At 50.6% G+C, this 23,158-nt stretch overlaps 1 protein-coding gene across 11 annotated transcripts in view; it reads left to right on the top strand.

Moving 5' to 3' along the window:
• Positions 1–392: 392 nt before the first annotated feature.
• Positions 393–23,158, top strand: part of LOC122365337 (plasma membrane calcium-transporting ATPase 2-like) — a 67,250-nt gene continuing 44,484 nt past the window's right edge. For 4 of the 11 annotated variants that reach the window (XM_043336477.1, XM_043336474.1, XM_043336475.1 and 1 more), the window contains exons 1-2: positions 687–746; positions 21,622–21,653. The gene's annotated coding sequence lies outside the window, so the exon portion shown is untranslated. Of the gene's footprint in view, positions 747–16,552; positions 16,699–21,621; positions 21,654–23,158 lie in introns of those variants that run through there. The other 7 variants (XR_006253721.1, XR_006253723.1, XR_006253722.1 and 4 more) reach the window with 4 other exon arrangements.

Below are 23,158 nucleotides of genomic sequence, written 5' to 3'. Positions count from 1 at the left end.
TTGTTATGATAGTGGCTTGTTAGGTATGATAGTGGCTTGTTAGTTATAACAAACATAATATTTTCAGTCAAACGGAAACGTACATTAAAAATTGGGCAAGCCGGTAATAAATGCTGAGAAGGCAGCAGTGGCGGATCCAGGGGGGGGGGCATAATGGGCATTTGCCCCTCCCAAACGGCATAATTTTAACATTACGCCTATGGACGAGGCATGGAAAGAATCAATAAATTGTTATGGCTTGCCCCCCCCCCAAAAAAAAACTCTGAGCTGGATCCGCCTCTGGAAGGCAATGCTATTTTTTCGTCATTAAAGTCTTTTTGGTCCTGGTGGCTAAGCAATAAGCACCTATGTAAAACACCCTCGCCGTTGCCGGCACGTTGCCGGCTTATTTCGACCTTTTATTTTACGATGAAATGAAGAAGGAAACTATAATGAACATCACGCAGAAATTTGCACCTCTAAATTAAGCCACTTTAAATTCTACCAAGTCCTCGCAGACTATCTGTTCATCAAATTGAGCTAATGACGTCATGGTAACCATAGCAACAGTATGTGGACTGCTCGCTAGCACTGCTCACAAAAGATTTCTAGCATTGAGGTCTAGTGCGAGTCTGCTCAAAAACTGATTCAATTGTGGCGATAGGCGTCCGAGTGCCGCATATTCTTGCTTGCGGCTTTCCAATGTTTGATTTTGCCGGATGAAAATGAGTAGTGGGCGGTTACAACATTGAAGCTTATCATTTCAGGTAAGCCCTCTATTCGTTCTTATTATGCATTTACACTATGCTTTAAGTGAAGCCTTGCTTGTTCCCTATTGGCTTGTTCGACTGCCGGGATACACACGAACTGCTGGTCTTGGTCTGTTCTCAACAGCTGATGTTTAATTATTCGGTGTCGGATTGTTACCTAACTAAATACCTATGCATTTTGAGCTGTTTAAATTGAGACAATTTAGTCATAGAAACCATTCCTGCATTGTCAACAGCTCAGCAGAGCTTACAAAAGACTCTGAGTCAATGTTTGACCCCATGGCCCATCTGGCATCCGCAGTCTGCAATCTGCATTTGTCTCGCAAGTTGAAGTTGATTTTAGTTACAGGTCAGTCATGCTATAGGTTAAGTGTCACTTTACTCCCAGGCTTTGAGTGGATTTCATCAGCGTCCAGTTAGCTAAATCCAGCTATGTTTACTTGCATAAAGTCAAACGTTAATTTTCCAGTCTTCACAATCACGCAGATATCTAAGTAGGTACCCTCTACCCATTTGGCATGATGCTGGTAGCTCTATTTACCTACCTTTCACTTGTTTGGTAAAAGAGCAGGTGGCTGTTTATCTGGATCTCATCTTTATCTGTGTGCAAGGTGGTGGTGCAAATCAAGCATTAGTTCTTTCCTGGGCTCTGTTTGATGCCCATTGTTTATCAGCATGGTTCTGATTCTGTTACATTGATACGGCTTGCTAGCACTTCTCACCCGGTTGTGGATGAAAAGCATGGTCCATTTGCTTAAACCCCTGAGAGGCTGATAAATATAAGCCCTTTTGTGTGTGAAATTCATGTTGGCAGTATAATGAGAAAGTAGGTCACTAAGTCCCCCATCATTGTTGGTTGATCAGACATTGTTTGGTCCTGTAGTCTTCTTGAATTTTTTTTTTCAGCACTGATTGATCAGTTGCCTTATGGTCCTGTACCTAGTCTTCTTTAATTGAGTGAGCCTGAATGTATTGCATGATTATGCTCTTCAAGATGGGCAGTATGATTTAGTTAAAGGATGCTATCTTAAATAGTTAGTATGCTTTTTTTTGCTACAGTTTCATCAGTTTTGATGCTTAAAATGATAGAAAAGAAAACAATGAATAATTAGAGGAGGATTTTTCAAAATATTCTTATATAGGAAGATCTTTCGGCATTAGTAGAGCAGACGTCACACGAAGGTTTTCCAACCAAGGAGAGGCGCTGTAGGTTTGTAGGTTGTAGGGTAGGTTTGTAGGTTTGTAGGTTGTAGGTTTGTAGGTTGTAGGTTAGGTTAGGTTAGGTCAGGTTAGGTTAGGTTTGTTTAGGTTTTGCTAGAAAGAAGTACCTCCAGGCATAGCGCCTCTCCTTGGTTGGAAAACCTTTGTGTGACGTCTGCTCTACTAATACCGATCTTTCTTTCCATCTTTGGTGGAGGCTAGATAGTGTTTGCAGTGGAAGCTGATTACATGTTGACCAATCATATTACCTACCTAGCTCTGACCAGCTGTATGCTGATTGGCTGGTGATTGGCCTCTGCCAAAGGTGGCTGCATTCTTGGTATTCATCTGTAAGGGAAACATTTGTGCATAAGGGAATGGTTTTGGAATAATAAATGAAATATCTTTGCCTATTGTTATCAGTGGGCCATAAGAGCTCCTGATTTTTGCTATGCTCAGCTCATGTTTAAAAACTGCTATTTTAGTTCAAAACCCCCATGTTAATAGCTTTATATTTCCTTTGAAGATTGCTGTCGCTTTGCCAGTTTCTCTTTCCAGTTTGTTTGCTTACTTTTATTATTTCTGTTAGATGATTATTGGGCTTTATTAATTTTACACCAGATTGTAGAAGGTAGAGCTTGTATAAGTTGTGCTGCTGATTTCTGGTTATAATTTGTTGCCTCTTGTGGCATTTGTCATTTGTGTTATGCTGGCTAGTGCCTAAGATCAAGTCATGGTAGGCATCTACCTACCCAGTTTTTCAGTCACATCCATCGCAAGCACCTATGATGTTTTCTTGAAAAGCATTTCATGGATGCAAAATTTTCCTTTACCAGCCCATATGGTTTATAAATAGCATGCCGAATTAAAAGCAGCTTCAGGCGAATCCACCGTCTCCTGTTTTTTGCTGAAAATTATCGTTCAACACAGAAATATGACATTTTTTTCTACAAAAGCTGGCTTGACAAGGTCCGAAGAGCATAGTATCGTCTAGCTAACGGGTGTAGGGCATGACATTGAGCTATGTAGTGTTAACTCCAACTCCGGAGTCAGAGTTGGTAAGATTTTGGCTACTCTACTCCGACTTCGGGCAGAACTGTCGACTCCGACTCTGCAGCCCTGCTTAGAAGACCATAAAGTGAACTTTACAGTCTTCCGAAATATAAAGCAAACTTACCCCTGCAGCCAATTTGCTTATTAATAATCTCGCTTGCAAATGGTTTTGATGACATGTGAATGTAGTAGGTACCTACACAGTTAGTACCCACTATCCACCGACATGAGTGTCATTCACAACTAAGTCCTCTGAAAGGTGACGTGCTGAGCACGACTGTTCATCTAGATTCTAGGCAATCTGGACCAATCAATTTCCTGTTTCATGTGTGCATTGTGCAATGGACCACCTACAAACTGTTAGCAACCATGGAACTTTTTTATCTGTCAATTACATAGCACTTTCTGTGTTCTGCTGGTCTCGAAGTTTCTTGTTGAAACGATTATCCATAAAAATGCATGATCCTGTTTAAACCATGATTAAAACAATGCTCTTTTTTAGATCAGTTTTTTTTTTATCTCATCGTGGATGCCTCCGATTCTGTTGTTTTTGACCACCATGATTGTTCTTAAATGTTTTATTGAGTCTTAATTATAACTATCCTCAAATACTTGATGGTTCCATTGAGCTGTAGGGGAGAGTGGGGTAAGATGCCCAGGGTTTTACATTCTCATATATTATTCGAAAATGACGATCGGAAAGCAAAAACTTGGAAATTCAACGGAAGCCGACATCATTTTTCTCCCAAAAAAAAACAAACTTTCGTGCCTGAAATATGATAGCTTTTATGCTATTAAGCATTTTCCTGAAGAAGTGAAAGGGGGCATCTTACCCCACAGGGTGGGTGGGAAAGACGCCCCCTGGCGTTGGGAAAGATGCCCCCCTACACTATAAGTGACATAAATGGGCACGTGAATCGCCTGAACGAATCAGTACTCAGTAGTCCCTTCGAGCCTGCAATAGACACTAAACGTCATCGTAAGGGCCCTCAAAAGTAGCCGTAAGGGGCTTCAGAGGTCATCGTCAGGGCCATCATAGTTCAGCGCGGCCAAACAAGCCTCCGTGGTGGCGTTCGGAGACCGCTGTGGGGCCCTTATAGGTCTTCATGATGCTTGAGGGCCCTCGAGCCCATCGTGGGGACCTCAGATGCCAGCGCGGCCCGTGGAGCCAACGTGGGAGCCCTCAAAGGATGTCGTGAGGGGCCTTGGAGCCAATAATGGGGCCCACAGAGGCCGTCGTGAGGGCTCTCAGAGTCAGATGCAGTGCTGGAAATGAGGCCGCTTTCTGGTCCCGGCGTTTTATTCTCCGGGCGGGTTAATCCCGTCCAGCGTTTAGCCTTTCAGGACCCACTCAGGGTTGCGGTTGTTTTCGCCGCTCGGCGCAGTCGAGATGCAAAGTTAATAGTCACACGAAGCTTATTTAGGGCCAGCCAAACCAGCCTAGTCTGGAGTTACTGTTAAATGTATGCATATAGCTGAAAGAAAAAGGTTTTGTAGAATCGATTAATTTCGAAGTCGTATATTCAGAGGCCCCAAATAAACTTCGTGAACTGTCAACTTTGTATCTCGAATGGACCGAGCGGCAAAAACAACCGCGGCTCTGAGAGGGTCCCGAAAGGCTAAGCGCTAGACGGGGCTAACCCACCCGGAGAATAAAACGCCGGGACCAGAAAGCGGCCTCATTTCCAGCACTGGTCAGATGCCGCCCAAAAAGTCGCTGTGTGGGCCGAGAGACCGGCATGGGGAGCTCCCGACCGTACTGGACTCTTAACAGTCCCAGATCGGCTTTTGTCTCTCATCACAAGTATATAATTAATGATTTGACGGGTTCCTTGAAGGCCAGCCTACGGATTTAGGGGGGCTTCTTTCCCCATCAGGGCAGGGGGCATCTTACCCCAAGGTACCGAATTAACATTAAATCAGTACAATTTGTTAGCCATAAAACTACACCCTGAAACAAACTGTTTGGGACACAGTACACGCATGTTAATGTATCACAACCATAGCAAGGGATATAAAAATTATTTACCTTCTTTGATATTTACAATGTTTTGACACCAAAATATTTTTTGAAAGAAGCAAATAAAAACATGCAATCACCAGCCAGCCGTTGCCCAACTGAGCTTCGCAAATTTTTGTGCAGTTAACAAGGCAGTCTTCCACTTTACGCTAAGAACATTAATTTCCAGGTTCGATTCTTTGTTTCGCCGCTAGAGGGGGTGGGGCGTCTTTCCCACCCTGGGCATCTTACCCCACTCTCCCCTATGTGAAGAGTACGGTTATCTTTGATTGTCAGTGCTGAATTTTTCGATGAAAATATTATTCATGGCAGGGCACCCAGGCTTAAGTAGTAAACTAATCCTGTTAAGGCCTATACAGTCGCACCAGCACCGTTGTTTTGACGAGTGTAGCTCATAAAGGTCTCAAGTTCCTGTACTTATCTCTAACGATAACTACCGTTTAGATACAGATGATGTCGTAGGTACCCCAGGACCGTGTAGGTCTCTGCCTGTCACAGGACAGGCGACAGACCGGGCCCACTTTTGACGAGTCTGTCTGTGTTTTGCCGTGAGATGCTGCTGGACGGCATCATTAGCGCGTCTGTGGGCCGCGGGCTGGGCTGTTTGTTTATTACTACGTACGCTGTGGTTTCACGGCCGTTGGCCGATGACGCGCGCGCCCCGCGGAATGACGTCACACTGCTGCTGGTGGTGATGACGCGCGCACGGCGCCTCGGCGGCTATCTGGCCGGCCGTGACGCCACCAGTGACGCCAGTGTGACGTGCACGAGCCGCTGACCGCGCGTCCGTCCGTGCGGCGGCAGAGCGCGGGTGACCGGCCCGGCGCCGATCAGACAAACTGGCCCGGCGCGGGCCGGCAGAGACCACTGCCATATTGGATCTGCTGCCGGCTGCCTGGCAACACGCCCCCGACGGTCCTGCCAGATGGGGCAGGCAGCGGGCCTGCGCCACGGTGCCGCTGCTGAGTCGGCCATCAGATACACTGCTGTGGCCGGGATGGGCGTGACGCTTGAGTCGTGCTTATACAGTGGGAGTATGATGGGTGACACTGTCTCCCGCACGATCATCACAAACATGCGGGCGCCCTCTTCGGTCGGCCTGTGTAAATATTGAACGGTCGTCGCATACTGGCCGTGTTTGGCTGCCATTGGATAGTAAGAGCTGAGTACGTCATTGACGTGTGTTCCCAATGCCCTCGGTGGCTCCGTGGCCTGCGTTGGTGGCTCGTCATGATATACCCATGTAAACCTTCGTCGAGTATGGTTTGGTCGTAGATATCTGTTGCACGTGCCGGCCGTACATGGGCTGCCGAGGGTAGTCTGATTGTGACTCATTCTACCCCTTCGCTACTTGTTCGTCAGAATTCGTGACGAAATTTTGGCTGCCGCCACAAAGGGTAATCTCCAGCGCCTACGTCAGTTGGCCCTGTGCCGCCCCAGTCTGGCGTCAGGCATGAGTTCATTCCGGCATCGGGCTAACCGCAAAGGTCAAACACGGAATCGCGCGACAGCTTGAACGGCTGACCACCCATGGTGGGGGAAACTGGACAGCTCTCTCGACGCTCCGCGACAAGGAAGCGCGTCCAAGCGCGAGAGCCGGGCGAGAGCGAAGCCGTTTTTCAGAAAGGGATTCGTTTCAGACCTTGGCATTGACTGATGTTCACAAATCTCCCGTAATCCACACGATTGAATGCGCTCTGCGGTTTTCGGAGAACTCCGATGCGCCGGCTCTCGGCTGAGAATGGCGTGCCACTCAGAGCTTTCAGTGACATCACCGTCTTATGCGTGGCCCTGAGGAAGGGACGTTTGATAAAATCAGCGTGATTGTAATGCAGTTTTGGAAGTCATGTGGGAGCTCAATTCTGTAGGAAGCATATCCTTTGCATCCAGTGTTAATTTATCGGTTGCGTTTAGTAGAGCGAACAGCTGGACGCTATTTTAACCCATCCAGCCGGACAGCCGATGTCGGTGTGGTTACCGGGTCACCGGTGGTGCGTGTGTGATCACCGGGTCACCAGAGGTGCGTGTGGTTACCGGGATATAGGACAGCCCTTCTGCGGAAAACATCGTCGAGCGGGTCACGGCTGTCACAGAGCGGACGTTGCGGCGAACTGTGGACACGGCAGCGTGACGGCGTCACGCGACACCACTCGAGGTGTTACTGTCGACTGCCCCGCACGGCGGGCGCCTTGGTGATAGTCAGCAGCTCGGACCGGCGCCGTCGGCCGGTAGTGTCCCGTGCCGCTGATCGCAGGCCGTCCACATCGGCCGCTGCCGTGCAACCCGCTCATGACGGGGGCCGGCGCTCGCGTGAGGTCGCTGGCGTGCTGCCGGCCGGGCCACACACGGACCAAACAAACGCTGCCCCCTCGCCAGCACAGCCAGTTTGATCCGGCACTGGCCGCCGTGACCCGGTCACCCGGACCGGACTACCGGGCTGCCAGCGGGCCTGCCACGGAAGGGAAGGCCAGCTGATAGCGTCCAACGTCGTCCTGGAAACGCGAACGTTGTTCTTTCAGAGACCTCTGGAAAGGCTGGAGCTCTGTGCCAGTAGAAGTTTCGTACTGGCTGTTTTTGTTGGTTGATTCATTGGGGAATGTTTGCAACATGTTTCGTGAAGGGAATGGGTGAAACTCACGAACAGCTGATTTTTGTATCCTATGGTTCTTCAGTCTCATCTTTCCAATGTTAGTCATATCTTCCGATAACATCTTGCTTGGCTGTCAGCCCTCCGTGGCATTCCGCCCATGCTCAATGACTCGCCCTCGCTCGGGGAATCGGACTCCGTGAGTGCGTCAGTCCTGTATCACGATATACGCCGTACGTCACATACGTCGTCCTTTTTAGCCTTGACGCGAAGACATCGGGGGCGGAGGGAGGAGTGATGACACAGCCGCGTTTCCTCGCCGTTTGCGGCCGGGGCGGTTTTGCAGATGTCTGGTGGACGGGCACCCTACTTGGCGATTGATTGGTGTATCGATCCATCGATTGGTTGCGTCGAACCGGGACTGGGTCGGCATTCATCGGCTGGAAACGGCGGACGGCGAGCACTCGGTCGGACTGGGTGGAAGGCGACAAGAGGCGGGTACAGGTGGAACGAAACATCGCCCATCTGAGACAGTCGGTGGCTGTAGGAATCGCGAATTCTGCAAGTTTTATGATATTTGATAAATGTAAAGGCGTACGAAGGCGCTTTGGAATAATCGCAGGTGTACTGGTATCATCTAGCAGCAGGACTTTGTGCAGGCTTGCGCCCTTATTTTCTTTTTAATTTCCATCAGGCATCAGCTTTGCCTCCGGTTTCCTGTTATGTTCCTTATGTGCCTTTTCGCCATAGCTCATTGCGCCATGGGCAAGGTATAATGGCTGGGTATTCACGGTAATCTTATGAAAGAAGCGATACTTTTTGCGATACACCCGAGTGCTGATAAAACAGCACGCTGACTACATGCCGCCGTGGACTTGGCGACTTTAACTTTGGGGCTGCGAAGATATGTGGCTGAATTATCCTTGCAAAGGCTATTAAACCCCTACTCATTTATGCAGGCCATGCTGTTGAGGCTGAATAAAATATCCACCATGTCTTTGATAAAGTCGCTCCAGAGATCCCGCTATCTGGGGCAGTCGAGAGTCGAGACACTTTCTGAGGCGGGGACGTCGAAGGTCGTCCCAGCGTCGATGGCAGCGATGTTCATCATGTCTGCACGGGCGGCCGCACGACTGTTGGCCGTCAGTCCGTCCGTTCTTTTTTCTGTCCGCACGTTCTTCGGTCCGCGCGTTCATCGGTCTGTGCGTCAGTCCGTTCGTCCGTTGGTCCTCCTCCGTCCGTCGGTCCGTCCGTTCGGCAGCGGGATGCTGAGCGCGCAGCCCGGTATAGAAATGCCGTGGGCCGCCGGCCGGGCCGGGCGGCGGAGCAGGCGCGGGTACGTATTGATCGCCGGCCGACGCTGACCCATTTGCCGGACAGATAGAGCGACAGCCGACTATCAATAGGGCCGTGGCTGGCGGCGCCAACGCCGACCGTGCGCCGGACCGCCGCCTCGTGCGGTGGGTCTTCGTGCAGGAGGTGACGCGTCGCGGCGGCGTAGGAGGCGCGTCGCGGCCGCCCGCCGCCGCCGTCGCCGTTCGTCGCGACCGCGCCGTCACCGCCGCCGGCATCGATCGAGCCGGGGGCGACGGTGACCCGGCGCTGGCGCTGCTCGTCCGCGCCGGCCTCGGCCGCCCGCGGACGGTTTGGGAGCTCCTCGGGATGAGGGCGGTAGGACCAGACCGGAGCGACAGAGGGAGGGTGGCAGCCGGTGCTCTGACGCCCAGGTTAGACGGCGGCGCCGGCAGGTCCGGGTCGCTGAGGCCGGTTTATGACCGCGGCGAGTGCCCGGCGGCGGGCGAGACCGGACACTGGTCGGCGGGGACTCCTCTGGGAGAGCCGTATCTCTCTCTCCGTCTGTCCGCCGCCGCCGCCGCGCACCAGTGACCTCAACAGGTCGCCCGGGGCGGTGGTCTCGCTGAATTTGGTCGGACGTCTGAGCTGCGCCGCGGCCCTGTGTCCTGTTGATAGCCAGCTGTTCTGTTCTGGTCCTGTTTCCAGGGACAGCGCGACGGTCAACTGCTGCTTCTGGAGAACCATTGATTGGGCTTTTGTAGAACGTCGGGTCTTACTCTGGCAGCTTCGGATGCGCATTGGCGATTCTTGGCAGGTGGCATGCGTATCTCGAAAGCAATTCGTCGTTTATGTTTTCCTTTTTCCCTTTTATTGCACCTCATGGATAAACACGGGACGTCGCATATTGGCTCTAAATTTCTATGATCGTTAACAATTTTGTATTCAATATGCAACACCACGCTTGCATTTGTGCTATGCATTTACTTCCTGGAAGTTGAACTGTTTATGCTTACATTTTGCTCCCAGGGCATGTGTGTTTTACCGCTGGCCCTCGAAATCAAGTGCTGTATATGAGAGCGGAATTGTTGAAATTGGCTGGCGGCCGGGCGATTTTTGTGGGCCGGTGTATAAGTTGATGGCCTCATAAGCCATCAGAGCCGGGACGCAGGCCGCGGCCGATCTGGCGCGGCCCGGCTGAAGTGGAAGTCGTCTGGAGGCTGGCCAAGAGAGGCTCCGTCCTGCCTCAGGGAGAGGACTGCATTGTGTGACTGGAGCAGGCAGAGGTCCCCGCCTTTGGCGCTAGAAACTGCACGGAACTTTGGCAGGCTGGAACTGACGGATCGCCGAAACGTTGATCGGAACGTTAGCACTAATGTAGATATCGAATTGACCTTGTATGATTATCACATGCAAGACGAAGAAACAAACACATTGAAGCTGATAACAAATTTGTGCAAGCTGTTTAAGCTCTAAAACATTACACGCTTCATGGCGTTTAGTTGACTTCCTACGGCGACGTTGCCTTCTCACCTATGCCATGGCATTCGTGTGTTTCTGTAGGCTTTCTACTTTTACTACCGCATTACCACTCAGCACAATGTTACGGTGGAGGTAAACGCAATACACAGCCTTATTCATAGCCGTTGTAATCCGGGGAGTGGCCCATGTTGAGAACCAGAAAACAGAGAATGGTCGTTCTCGACGCAGATTAGAACCTAGGACCCCAAATCATTCTAATTTTGTATATTTTCCCGTCAATGCGAAATTCTGCACCTCGATCCAAGGCGAGTTAAATTGGCGCTCTGTGTCACGGACAATGCGATGCGTGCTGTGATTGTTAATAGCGGCAGCGCGGAGTGCTCAAAGCCTGTCGACTTTGCAATGCGAACCATCTAAATCAGATGCTGCGATGGCCGCCCGGCCGGCGGGTCCCATCGGGAGCGTTCCGGACACGCTGTTGTCGGGTGTCATGAAAGCCGCGCTGGAAACCGGAAAGTTCCGGTTGGCCTGTGGCGTATCAGTCGGAATGGCGCTGCACTGTGTGGTGCCGAAGGCGTTTGGCGCAGCAGCTGGCCATTGACGCTCCATTGTACGTGCAATGCTTATTTAATGGACTGAGGCTCGACCTGTCATATCGTTTCTAGATATTGGATGAGCATTACTACATTAATTGCAAGTTTGAAGTGACTCACAGTAATCCGTAGATATCGTGGTGTACTTGCAGTCTGGTTCCTTTTAGAATGTATGGTTACTGGTTACTCATCCTTTACAAACATAGGAAAATTTGATGGGTAGTTTTGTGTGCCCGAAGCTGTGTTGCCGACCGGCTTTGCACTCCCATGAGCCATTGTTTGACTTCCGGTTAGTTAGCCTTCTTCGCCGCCTGACCAGACGTCGAGACTGTCTACTTGTCGGATCAAGCCAATGGTTTTATACTGTTTTCTGCGTATTCCATTGCCATTGTTCCATTCGGAAGAACATGGGATTGACTGTGGCTTGCGCTTTGTGTCTTGTACGCTCGCTTCTCTAAACGTTATATAATGTGAATGGGAAAGGCCGTATGTCATCGACATCGTTCCTAACCCGCAGTCTTCTGGATTGTTTTCTCAACGTGACTTACTGGGGCCTCTGGGCCTTTTTGTTCCTTCTGTTTTCCGGTACTTTATAGTTCATGGACGGTTTTCGAAATGCAGGCCATTTTACATATACCCTACGATGCGTGTCAGGCGAGCTTATGGTCTGCGGTTACCTGGACATCATGAATCTGGCTGCAGGCCATGTAAGGGAAGGTTACTGCCTCGCATTTATTGGCATTCTGCTACAGAACGTTCTTTAGAAGTGCGTTTTGAAATAGTTTCTTGGAGATGCAGTGATAACTTTGTATCTAACGCAAAGGTAGTTGCCTTTCGATCATATTGACAGTATCTGATTTATGTGAAGCCATTGTTCTATCAGAGATTCGTTTGCCAGTGTTTGCTCGGCGCCGTAAAATTTCAGTAGTAGCCGGTCGCCAAGGTGAGGCTCGCTCGTCTGCGAGCGTACAGTTCGTGCAAACAGTTGCCGGCGATATTGACGTTCGGTGCCGGCACGCGGCGTGCCCGCGGGAGCCGGGAGCCGGCAGCGGCTCCTGCTGGGTCGTGCTGCCGGCTGCGGAACGTCAGGGATCCGAGCAGTGGAACGGACGGTCGCGCTGTGCTCCAGTGATAGACGGTGAAGGCGCACGGGCAAGTGTGGACTCATTCGGTAAAGCTCGGTTTCGGCGACTCTGTCTGAACCAACCAACCCCTTTTGCGTGAGACATAGCCTCCACTCTCCAGTGGCTCAGCAGCACCCACGCACCGTTTCAGATGTCTGTGACCGCTGGCCGCTATGTCGCCGCGGAGGCCGCTCCATTTTCTCCGTGTCGTTCCCACGGCGCGGCACCGGATATCACGGGTCGGAGCGGACGGCGCTGCGCGGGTCAGGGGTCACGATCGGGTCGTGACCGGTCACGGTGGTCCCGGCTGCACGGGTTTTAAGCGCGGCACGACGCGCTGATCGGTCGGGCGCTGGGCTCCGGCCGACACGAAATCCAGACATGGTCATGTTGGGAATCAAATATTGGGCGACTTTCGTACCAACTCCTGCGTTGTCATCGGGACTGGAGTCTGACTTCTGTAGTGGTCAGGTGACTGAATGGCTGCGTGAGTTTGGAACGGGGACGTTTTCGTTTTGTTTCCGTCTCTCGCATTTTCACCCGCTTGAATTTCTGAAATGTCGCCTCCCGTTGTCCTGCAGGCGACTTTCGGCCTGTTTTGCTGCAGTTCGTTTTCGGTTCGTTTCGGTCCCGCGCCCCGTAGGGCTACCGGCGGACCCTACCACCCGTAGGGGGGGGCCGTTTCGGCCCCCCCTAAGATCTCGGAAAGTTACCGGCCGATTTTCAAAATTCAAACGGCGTTCGATAGCCCCACCCGGGAACTACCTTGTGACCAAATTTCATTGACCTAGGTCAAACCGATGACGTCACAGGTCAGGTCAAAGGTCAGATTTTCACCGTTCACAGGCAATTCAAGAAATGTGCTGTGAAAGCGAGTAAATTGGTAATTTATTGAAAACCATCGATGGTACATTGTTCGTCAAACACATACTTTGCTATCTGAGGTCACTGATACCAGGTCAGGTCACAGCGAGGTCAGGTCACCGGGGGTCACAATATGAATGTGTCGTGTGATACATGTTTTATGGTCCATTTTACATGACAAATGCGATTATGTGGGTTAGGCAGCCTTTGGGGCCAGCCTAGGTCACGTTTTGGTGAAGGTCAGGTCAAGGTCAGGTCAAATTAGGTCAAATTTCAAAGTTGATATTTTTGCATAAAATGGGTATCGATTCGATGCAGCTCGTCACGGGGAGTCTAATGGTGGTCTTTGTTTTGCTCTACGAGTTCTAGAATTGCCAAAAATTGAGTTTGAAAATTTGACGTCATCATTTTTGAACAGTTTTTTCGCTATAACTTGGTCAAAAAACGAGGTATCGATCTGAAATTTGGTATGTAGATAGAAGACGGTAGGCACTATCACATATATTCCGGTTTTTTTGAAACTCAAAAAACTTTTTGGATTTTTTGGCAAATATATCCAAAAAAATGTTTTTTTGATTTTTGGGGGTCAAAACTCAAAAATTTCAAAAATTCGAGATAGCAGTTTTGTAGCCCTGTCAATTCTACACCTTTTATGTCTTGATCATTTTTCTGTATCTTCAAAGCTGTAGTCCTGACAGGTCTTCTCGCAAAGGTCTTTTTTCGGTCGAAAATGACAGAACATGACGTCACTCTGACGTCATTTGTGGCCAACCTATCATAGCCTCTGGAAAAATGTTTGGTCACAATGTGTAAAATTGATGCCCGGAGGGGTCCTGAAAGTTTGGTGGCGATATCTCCAGCCGTTTAGGAGATATCGACCGAAAAGGACAGGGGGGGGCCGTTTCGGCCCCCCCCCCTACGGGGCGCGGGTTAAGCAAGTTAGGGTTTCGGGAACTGGCGTTGTCAGCAGTGCCGTGAGAGAAATCCGACAGTTTCAGCTCTACTTAGAGCGTTGTTGTGCATTCTGGAAGTGGGCTAAGCTTATGTTGGACACTTGATATTTACATTATGGGCTGTGAATAGGAGTGCAGGAGTGTAAACATACATACCAGTATAACGCCTTTTGGGGCGACTAACGGAGCGAGCAAGAGGGTGAGCCTTGCACGTGCGAAATTTCGAGGGGGTACCTCCAGCTGACTTGTGCACGGCACCCTACTAACCGGTCTCTAGCGATGTGCCAAATTTGAGCACAATCGGCCCAGCCGTTCTCGAGATCTGGAAGCGGCACCCTGCACGTGCGCACGTGCAAAATGGGTCCCAACTGACTTTTGCACGGCACCCTACTAACCGGTCCCTAACCGTGTACCAAATTTGAGCGCCATCGGTCCAGCCGTTCTCGAGATCTGGAATCGGCCCCTGCACGTGCGCACGTGCAGCAGCACCCCAACTCTGGCACATGGATATGCATTGCCTAGTGGGTGCCTACCTACATGCCAACTTTCAGCGCAATCGGCCAAGTAGTTACCGAGATATTGCAACAATTACAAAAGTGACACCTCTTCGTTTTGCACGTGGCACGTGCATAAGGGGTCACCCACATGCATCGGGAATAGTCCAATACTTGGTAGAAGGAATGAAGCTACCCTACAAACATTACCGCGTGTAAATCGGTCAAGTGGTTGCTGAGATATAAGCGTCGCAGAATCGTGACCACGGCCGGCCGGCCGGCCGGCCGCTCATACTCAGAAATTTCCGTTAAAGGGACAGTATCACCATTTTGATGAAATTTGACATTGCATAGGCCCCACCTTTCTGGTCCGGGAACTGAAGACCGATCCTCGAAGCTCCACACCGTTATCCCGCTATCGCCGCTCAAAGTACGAAAGGTGTACCACACTTTGAATCGTGCTTCACTATCTTCACTGTTTAAATGTTTGCGCCGTTTTGAATTGACCGCCAGTAATAAAACTTTTACCCTGGTCATTTCATCAAATTTTATAAAGCCAAAACGTTTTTCGCACTTATTCATCACCGTTAAATTCATTAAATAGTCGTAGGCAATTTCCGCTGTTTCCTTCGGATTCTAGCGGCTCAACAAAGGAATTCCTCCAGCTTGAATCACAATCTCCCTCCAATGTATGACGTTTATCACGTGATTGTCACGTGATATTTTCTCCCATTGTCAATTGTCACGTCCAATTGTCACTCCCTCCAATTGTCACGTTATATTTTTATAGGCAATACCTAAGGCTACCTCTCCCTAAGGACAACTCAATCAGAAGAACGACCGCGTAAGCGTAGCGTCAATAATGTATTATCTGCGCCAGTTCTGTAGTAATTTTGCATGCTTCCAAACTGGCGGCCATGCTTGTATAGTGGTGGTTCGCTCATGAAAATGAATCATGAAAATGAAATGTGGTTGCAATATTTTTCACCGAGTTCGGTCCTCAAACTATGTTTTTCTGATTCAGAAAAATAAGAAATGCTAGTAAAAAAAAAATCAGCTCCATACATGGATTTTTTTTTCGATGATACTGTCCCTTTAATCTAAGGAAAGACTACGCTCGCTTCGCTCGCTCCGTAATTAGCTTTTGATAAAGAGGCGATGATGTTTTTTAAAGTGACTTGTAATTGAATTGCAACCTATGAAACCCACTTTGTATCCCATTCTATCAAATATATTTTATTGTTTCATTAAGGTCCAGTTTTTTTCAAATTTTCGGCACATCATCAATTGATGAAATCACCTCACTTTAGTTCAATACATGGTTGGCGAATGAAAATTCAATGGATATTTGCACATCATCACCCTGGATAGATGCTGCTTTTCGATTTGACCTACTTTGTGCCAGTCTGTAGGTGCTCAAAGTTATTTTAACCCCGATATTGTAACTCCATTGTCGGCCTTTTTTGTGTTCTATAAATAGCTGGGCGATTGGAGAGCTCGGAGGGGTACCGAGCATCCCTCTTTAGCCACAAGTAAGAGCGTGGTAACCGTTATTGATTCCTGCTTGTCCATGACCGGCTGCGCCTACAACTTTCATCAATGTTTCCTGAGAAAGCAACAAAAATGGCGAGAGTTACCGCGGGCCGCTTCCCATGGGAGCTGGCCATTTTGCGGTCGGGGCGACCGTGGCGCCGCCGGTCCGCCGCCGGCCGTGGCCGAGCGCCGTGCTCGGTACGGCCGGGCGTCGGCCGTGCGCGGCGGCCGTGCCGGCCCGGCTGCGCGCCGACCGCCGCTGGAAACCGTATCGATCAGCCTGCAGTGCTCTCTCGCCGAGTCGCGAACGGATCTCAACGCGTATTGATCTGCGGCCGCGCCGGCCCGACGGCGAGGGGTCACTTTTTGGGCCGGCCGCGGCGCGGGGCGGACGGTGCGTGGCGCCGCCGGCGGCGTGCCGTGCGTGAGAGCTGCGACCGGACACGGCGAGCGCGAGCTGCACGGCCGGCGGGCTGCGCCGAGACCAGCGGCGGCGGCGGCGGCGGCCACGCCGAGTTGGCCCGGCCGGACCACCATGTTGGAGCGCCGGACGGCGGCGGCGGTGGCGGCGGGCGGCCCCGGCGCGCCAGCCCCAGTTGGCCGGCCGACAGCGGTCGTGCGCTGAGCGCGCTCTCGTGTCGCGTGCTGCGTGAGGACAGGACCGGCCGGCTCGGGCCGTCCGGCTGTCGGTGTGTGACCGTGTCGACGACGGCCGTCTCTGCCCAGCCCCCGTGGCTTTGGATGATTGCGGGGGTGAGTAGAGTGGCCACAGCCGCCAGATGAAAGAGTAAAAAACGCAGAGTGGGAAGCGAAGTCCCAGTTAGACGACGCCATTCTATTTTCCCCTGCCACATTCGTTACATACAACTTTCTTAAATAGGTTTTCATGTTTTTTTTCTACTTGCATTCAAGTTGGTTATCGCATTGATTGTGCTATTTATAAGACAATTGTCTAATGGTGATTGACGCCATTGGACCAGGTTGCAGTTTATCATACAGAAGGGAGAAGGCTCGCCGCAGAAATGCACAGAACGGGCTGACCATTGACTACTTTTGCCCTTCATGACGGATTGACAAAAGCCCGTGATGTGGTCGGTGGTCTTTCCATCGCCGCCATTTTTATACGGTGAAAGGTGCCGAATCCGGGTGTATTCTTACTAATCCGGAGATCATTATCAGAAATACGGAGCCCTTTAGGGATTAACGATCGGCTGCCGGATCGGAATTCGACACTGAGTCGGTAGCGACCCTTTGCGTACTGGATGCCTGTCAAGACGATGTCGCCTTCGAATGTCACTACCTTTCCTATTCCCAAACTTTTACATGGATGTCGCTGGACGTCAATTCGTGGGAACTGTGGGAAAGCTGTCACCTCAGCATATGAGCGAGCCTTTTTTGGGGAGGTTTTAATGAAATGGTGATGACCGTCAGCGTAAGTGCGCGTATCTCCACTGACGCGTTGTTGTGGTGCTAACTGCCGATGACTAATGTTCCCCTAGTGTGATGTTTGGACTGACTTCAGCCCGCGTAGGTGCCCTGTGAATGAGGCTGGTTCTCGTTAGGTGGTGCAGGTATTTCGGTTTCGCTTTACAATTTCCACCTGGCGACTTTGACGTTAAGGAGCTCAGGCTTTGAAATTAGTTGTTAATTAAATAACGATGACGGAGACCCATAAGTCATTATTTTTACATGTTCTACGCCATATTTAGGCATGTTGACGATCCATTGGGCTACTGAGTGTCTTTCGGAGGAGTTAAACGAATATTACAGTTGGAAAATTTATATTTTAAACCGTTTACTGTGCGCGGTTATACACATCCGGAAGCCTAACCAAACCATTTCCCCTTTTGATATTTGCGAGCCTTTCCAATGATGCCTAGGCGTCAGATGCCAGTACTTTGCTTGGGAATGCTTGCTCGCAGCTGTATAAACAGGGTGATTAGGTTGTCGGCTGCGGCCGTTTTATATGAGTAATTTTCGGGCCGTGCGAACGGCGTGATGCGGCGGGCGAGGAACCCGTGCATCGCTGCGGTGGCTGCCGAGTGAGGTGGTCGGACTGTGTGACTGCGCTGTGGTCTGTGTCACTGGATGACTGCACTCAGACCCATGTCACTGGGGGACTGTCTACAGTTGGCAGGCTGCGCGGCGGGCTTCGGAGAGTTGGCGGATGAGGGCTGAAGCAGCCCGTTCACAGTCTGAGGGTATGTTCAATGCTGGCTGTTGGCGGCTGGTTTCTGACTCCTGCTGTTGTTGGCTGTTGGTTGCTGACTGCCGGCCCGCTGATTGTCGGCTGCTGATAGTTCAGTGTTCTGCTGTCTGCTGACTGTGTTCGCTGACGGCGGCGGCTGATGGCTGCCAGCTGGGCCGGGCGGACGGCCCAGTTCCATTGCCACCACCGGGCGCCGGCTGACAGGTAGCCGGGAGCCGGTGCCAGGAGTCGGTGGGGCGGCCCGCCGAGACGGGCCAGCTGGCCGTCCGGCCAGGGGCGACCCGTCATCGGGGAGCCCGCCGCCACGCCCCGCCGGCCGCCCCGCTCCGGTCCGGAGCCGCCGGTGACTCAGCCGGCGCCGCTCGGCTACCCATGCACACAGCTGGGACCGCGACCTCACCCCGACCCGACACCACCGCTGAGCAGCCCCGCTCGGTACGGTACGGCCTGCTGCAGCTTTCCGTCGCCGCCGGTCTCCCTAGCTCTCCGGCCGGCCGGGCTATCGTGTCGCGCCGCCCACGCGTGCCGCTGGCCGCCCCAGTGATGCACGTCCTCGGACCGACCGGGGGTGGTCATTGTGTCCGCCGGTCGACCGCCGTCTGCAGGGCGGAGTCGGCCGCACAGACGTGCAATTAGGCCGTTCGGACGGCATGGTGATTGTTAGGTGAGTTTATCGGGCGTTTGTTGTGCTCCAGGCGCCGGTTTGGCACCATAAGTTTGGCGGCGCTGGCGACGCCCCTGGTGGCCGCCCGCTATCGCGGTGTGTGCTCGGACGGCCACGCGGGGCGGTGCACGCCGCTACGGCGCCGCCGTGCGATACCGCCGGACGCAGCGTGGAGTCGCGCTCCGCTGGCAACAGGCCGGCCGGCGACGGTCAGCTTGCAGTGACGTCACCGGCCGGTCGGTGTATTGACGTCACTGGTCATGGGTCGTGGAATGCCGCACAGTGGCTGCTGAGTGGGCCGTCATCGGTCTCTGGTTACCGAGCCGGCTACTGAGCCTGGTGGACAGCTGATGGTGACTGGTGTTGGGTGTCAGCGGCTGTATAGTGGTGGGACTGGACACAGTGGTTCACCGACTGTGTGGGGTCCGTCACCAATGTCTGATCACTGATCGGTGACCGTTTGGTGACGGTTTTCCTGTATCGTTGTCACTGAGTGACCGTTTGGGTGACACCGGCCGGCCGCCCCCATTTCCCGGGGAGGGCCGCAGCTGGAACAATGCCGTGCGGTGGACGCTGTTTTCCGATGACGCTGCTACCACACACTTTTGCTGTCCTCAACTTTGTCTGTGGAATAACGGTGGCGAAAACACGGAAAATCGAGCACAGGTGAGCGCTGAGCTCCACTTTCAATCCCGGGAAGACTGGACATCAGGGTTTATAGACCTTTGCGGTTTTATACATCGACCATTCATTAGCTGGATAGAGGTGCGGGCAGGAAAAGGTGACTCAGCTCTTCCTAAATATGGGCGCTTGTGGCTGCCCCCTTTCTTGTTGGTAACAGCACGGGTTCTCAAAGGTGCCACGTGCTTTGTTTCGTGGTACGGTTCCTTACTGAGGGGGCATGCTGATCGGATCAGCGTCACTGCCACGTAGGTTTATCTTCTACGGGCGTGAGCGCGAACCCTTTACACTAATGGTGTGAGCTGATCAGAGGAAAATAAATGGACATGTTTCAGGCATTCTTTGATCATGTGCAGTGCCATAAACAACGGTTGCATAATTTATCATCTTGAGCTTCGCTTGAGAACTGAGTTCATACCAGGTTTGGGATTATTTGTTTATAATGGATAGTACGTTATGTGCTGGTGCAGTTTTCGTGTGCCTTTACTGGAACGTTGGTGATGGCCTCTATCCTATTAAAGGTAGTGTGCCAGCTTTCCTGGACCGTATGGAGTTAATGGCCCAGATAAGGAGAACCGGATTTTTAGAACTTATCCATACCTTCAAAACTCATGGAAACGTCTTAAATTCTTCAAATTTTGAGTACCCCAGTGCGAAATTCGCCCCGACGGGTTGTCGGTCGTACCCCAACCACATTTCACACCACTATGAACAATAAATGCAAACACTGAAATCGCTATTACCGATATGCTCATCCAATCAAGTTTCGATAAACCCGTTCATCATCATCTCCTGCGGTTTCGAACACGCCTGTTAGGTGGTGCGGTAGACCGCGCCCAAAGCCAGGGCCCCGGTAACGTGAGTTAGCCGAGTCGGGGCAGCGTGCGCTGACCCAAGCCGGGGCCGCGCGTCCTCCCGGTGTCATGTGATAGCCCGGGGCTGCCCGCGGGGATGCGGTAGACCGCGCCCAAAGCTGCGGCCCCGGCTTGGGTCAGCGCACGCTGCCCCGACTCGGCTACCTCACGTTACCGGGGCCCTGGCTTTGGGCGTGGCTTCTGCTCATACTTTGTGGTGCGGTGGTGGTGCGTCGGGCCGCGCGCTCTGACTTCGGCCAAGAAAAATGCGTCAGCTGATCATTGTCATTTCTGCCACTTGCGTGTGGTGGAATGGGGTCATAACTTAAGAGACGGCTTTTTCATATCAATTATTTTACATAAAATCATATTTCAAACCATAAATAATGTTCGACAGCCAAATAAAAGAAACAATACCAATACAGGCTTACAGTTTAAGGCTCGACATTGTGTTGTCTACGATTAGACAGCTGATAACTCATTCCCGTACGTCGTAACTCTATAATGACCTTTGCTTATTGTCACATGTGCGCCGCATTCGCGATTGTTGCCGACGCCTGTTTGCAGGTCAGCCCACTACAGTTGTTATACATATAGAAAAACCGATAAACTTTTAGGCGAAAAAGGCACTATTTCAGGCCCATTTTTGATTTTCTTTGCGATATTAGGTAAAAACAGAAGCTTCTTATCCTAGGAAAAATAAAATGGGAAATCTTTCAAAGGTGGCACACTACCTTTAATATCTGTCCTGCCAGTTATTGGCATTGGCGGAATTGATCCAGAAGACAAGTCTTCCTATCACTACAGTCCTGCTGTACATATATTCCTGCATTTATACTGTTGAACTGCCCACAATTATCCCTTTCGGTGGTTGTTTTATTTGGAAATAAATATACCGTGACCAGTTGTAGCAGATAGATGACCATGGTCTTGCTCCAACCCTTTAATGATTTGCCCTATGAAACAAGTGTATGCTTCTTACTTGTTTCTTATTTTCCTCACAACGTTTTGTTGAATTACCAGTATGACATTTGTTATGAGCTGGTTACATCGTCAGCATCTCATCAATTATTAGTGTGTTTGCCACATCAGTTGAGGGATGTTCGGTCCAACCAGGCACGGTACTTTGCCTCGTCACCAAGTGTCACTGGACTAAATCAGTTGACTACCTAGTCTGCAGCGCGATCAACAGTTATCAGCTGTTGATCGTCAGTGTATTTTCCCTTCATACCATTGCATTTCATTGACCCTGCGTATCTTCTTTTCAGATCTTTTGATGTCACTAGCATAGCTGAAAAAGGTAGGTACGTGAACGATGGGTATCGTTTCTGAGTCCTATGAAATTTCCTGGAAGCGCTGCATATTTAGTCCGGTAGCTTGCGTGCTAACGGGCGATTAACTTAACTGTTGCAAATTTCACCCCTGTGCTGCTGGTGTGACGGGAAACGGTCGCTTTGTGTGAACCTCTGGGAACAACTTGGACGGACCCGGTTCGTGCTTAGGGCTCGTTTTTTCTGTGCTTGCTGGTACTTATCTTTAAAATAATGTTGATTTCAAACTTGCTGCTAAAGGTAAAGTCCTAATGGGTATTCAATTTGTATGTGCGTTCAAAGAACACCTTATCTTAGAAATATAGTATTCACTATTCAGGAGATTGGCTACAAACGCGTGTCCCGTTGTGAACTGTTGGGATGGTCTCGTCTCATGTTCGATTTTAGATCGTTCATGTGATTTTCCATGCTCAAACCCTTTTGGTTGTTCATGTAATTGAAAGACAAAAAAGGAGATAGAAGGCGTTGTAAGTTTCATGCATCTTTTAAGGTTTCCTTTACATAACGGTTTCAACTAAAAGTCTTTTATATAAAAATAATATAAAGAGATTGCACTTCAATCCGATAAACAACACCTCTGTGACATCATTGATTACACCGCTCGCGTCAATCGCAACCCTCTGCCGTTGAGAGGCTGGTGCGAATCACTTGTGAGTGCCCTACGGCCGGCCATACCGTCCCGAGTCAGTGGCTTATCTCTCGTCCTTGATCCGACGCTGCGGCGCTGGGGTCGGAGGTCCGACCGAGTACGTCAACGGTATCTGTAGTGGCGGTTCGTGTCATCTGAGTAGTGCCAACGGGCGACAACGCTAGGTCGACTTGACGTGAGTGACGTCTGACGTTTGAAGATGTTACGTAATGAACCGGTGGCAAATTTTATTTTATCAGGAATTCATCATTAGCCTTGGTTTTCCTGTTTTTTTTTTTTATATATAGTCAGTTCTTGATCAACTTTGGTGTAAGTGATGATGGTTTGTTGGCAACACTTTGCTATACTGGCTGTTTTATTGTTTTTTTTTATCATGCGGCTCTCTTCGTCCAGACTGAGCTTGTCACCTTGCTCATGAACGCTGTTATCAAGTCGATCAACTATTGAATTTTCAATCGGGCTGCAACCTCGCTGATTTATTACCCAGCAAAATTATTTTTACGGCTATTCAGCCTGAAAAAAATTAGTTTTCCGTCATGACACCGCAATATGTTCTCTCAGATTGATTACACACTTGCAGCTCTAATCATGCTCTTCACAGCGTGAATTGTATCCTGCCCTCGAGAGTGCCCAGATGTATATCAACAATATTGCAAGGGTTGATCTTATCTCTGCCGTTAGCTAATAGATAATGGTTAGCTAATAGATAACTTTGATCAAGTCTCCGCTATCGCGAGGTAGTACTACGACCCTCTCCCCCTTCTCCCCTCCCCGTTAGCGTCGAAGACGGCGGTCGATTGTCACGCTAGCGATGTGTGTAGAGCG

This window comes from Amphibalanus amphitrite, unplaced genomic scaffold (assembly GCF_019059575.1).
Source record: "Amphibalanus amphitrite isolate SeventyFive unplaced genomic scaffold, NRLGWU_Aamphi_draft 000732F_arrow, whole genome shotgun sequence".
NCBI lineage: Eukaryota > Metazoa > Arthropoda > Thecostraca > Balanomorpha > Balanidae > Amphibalanus > Amphibalanus amphitrite.
This window is presented reverse-complemented; position numbering and strand designations above follow the sequence as displayed.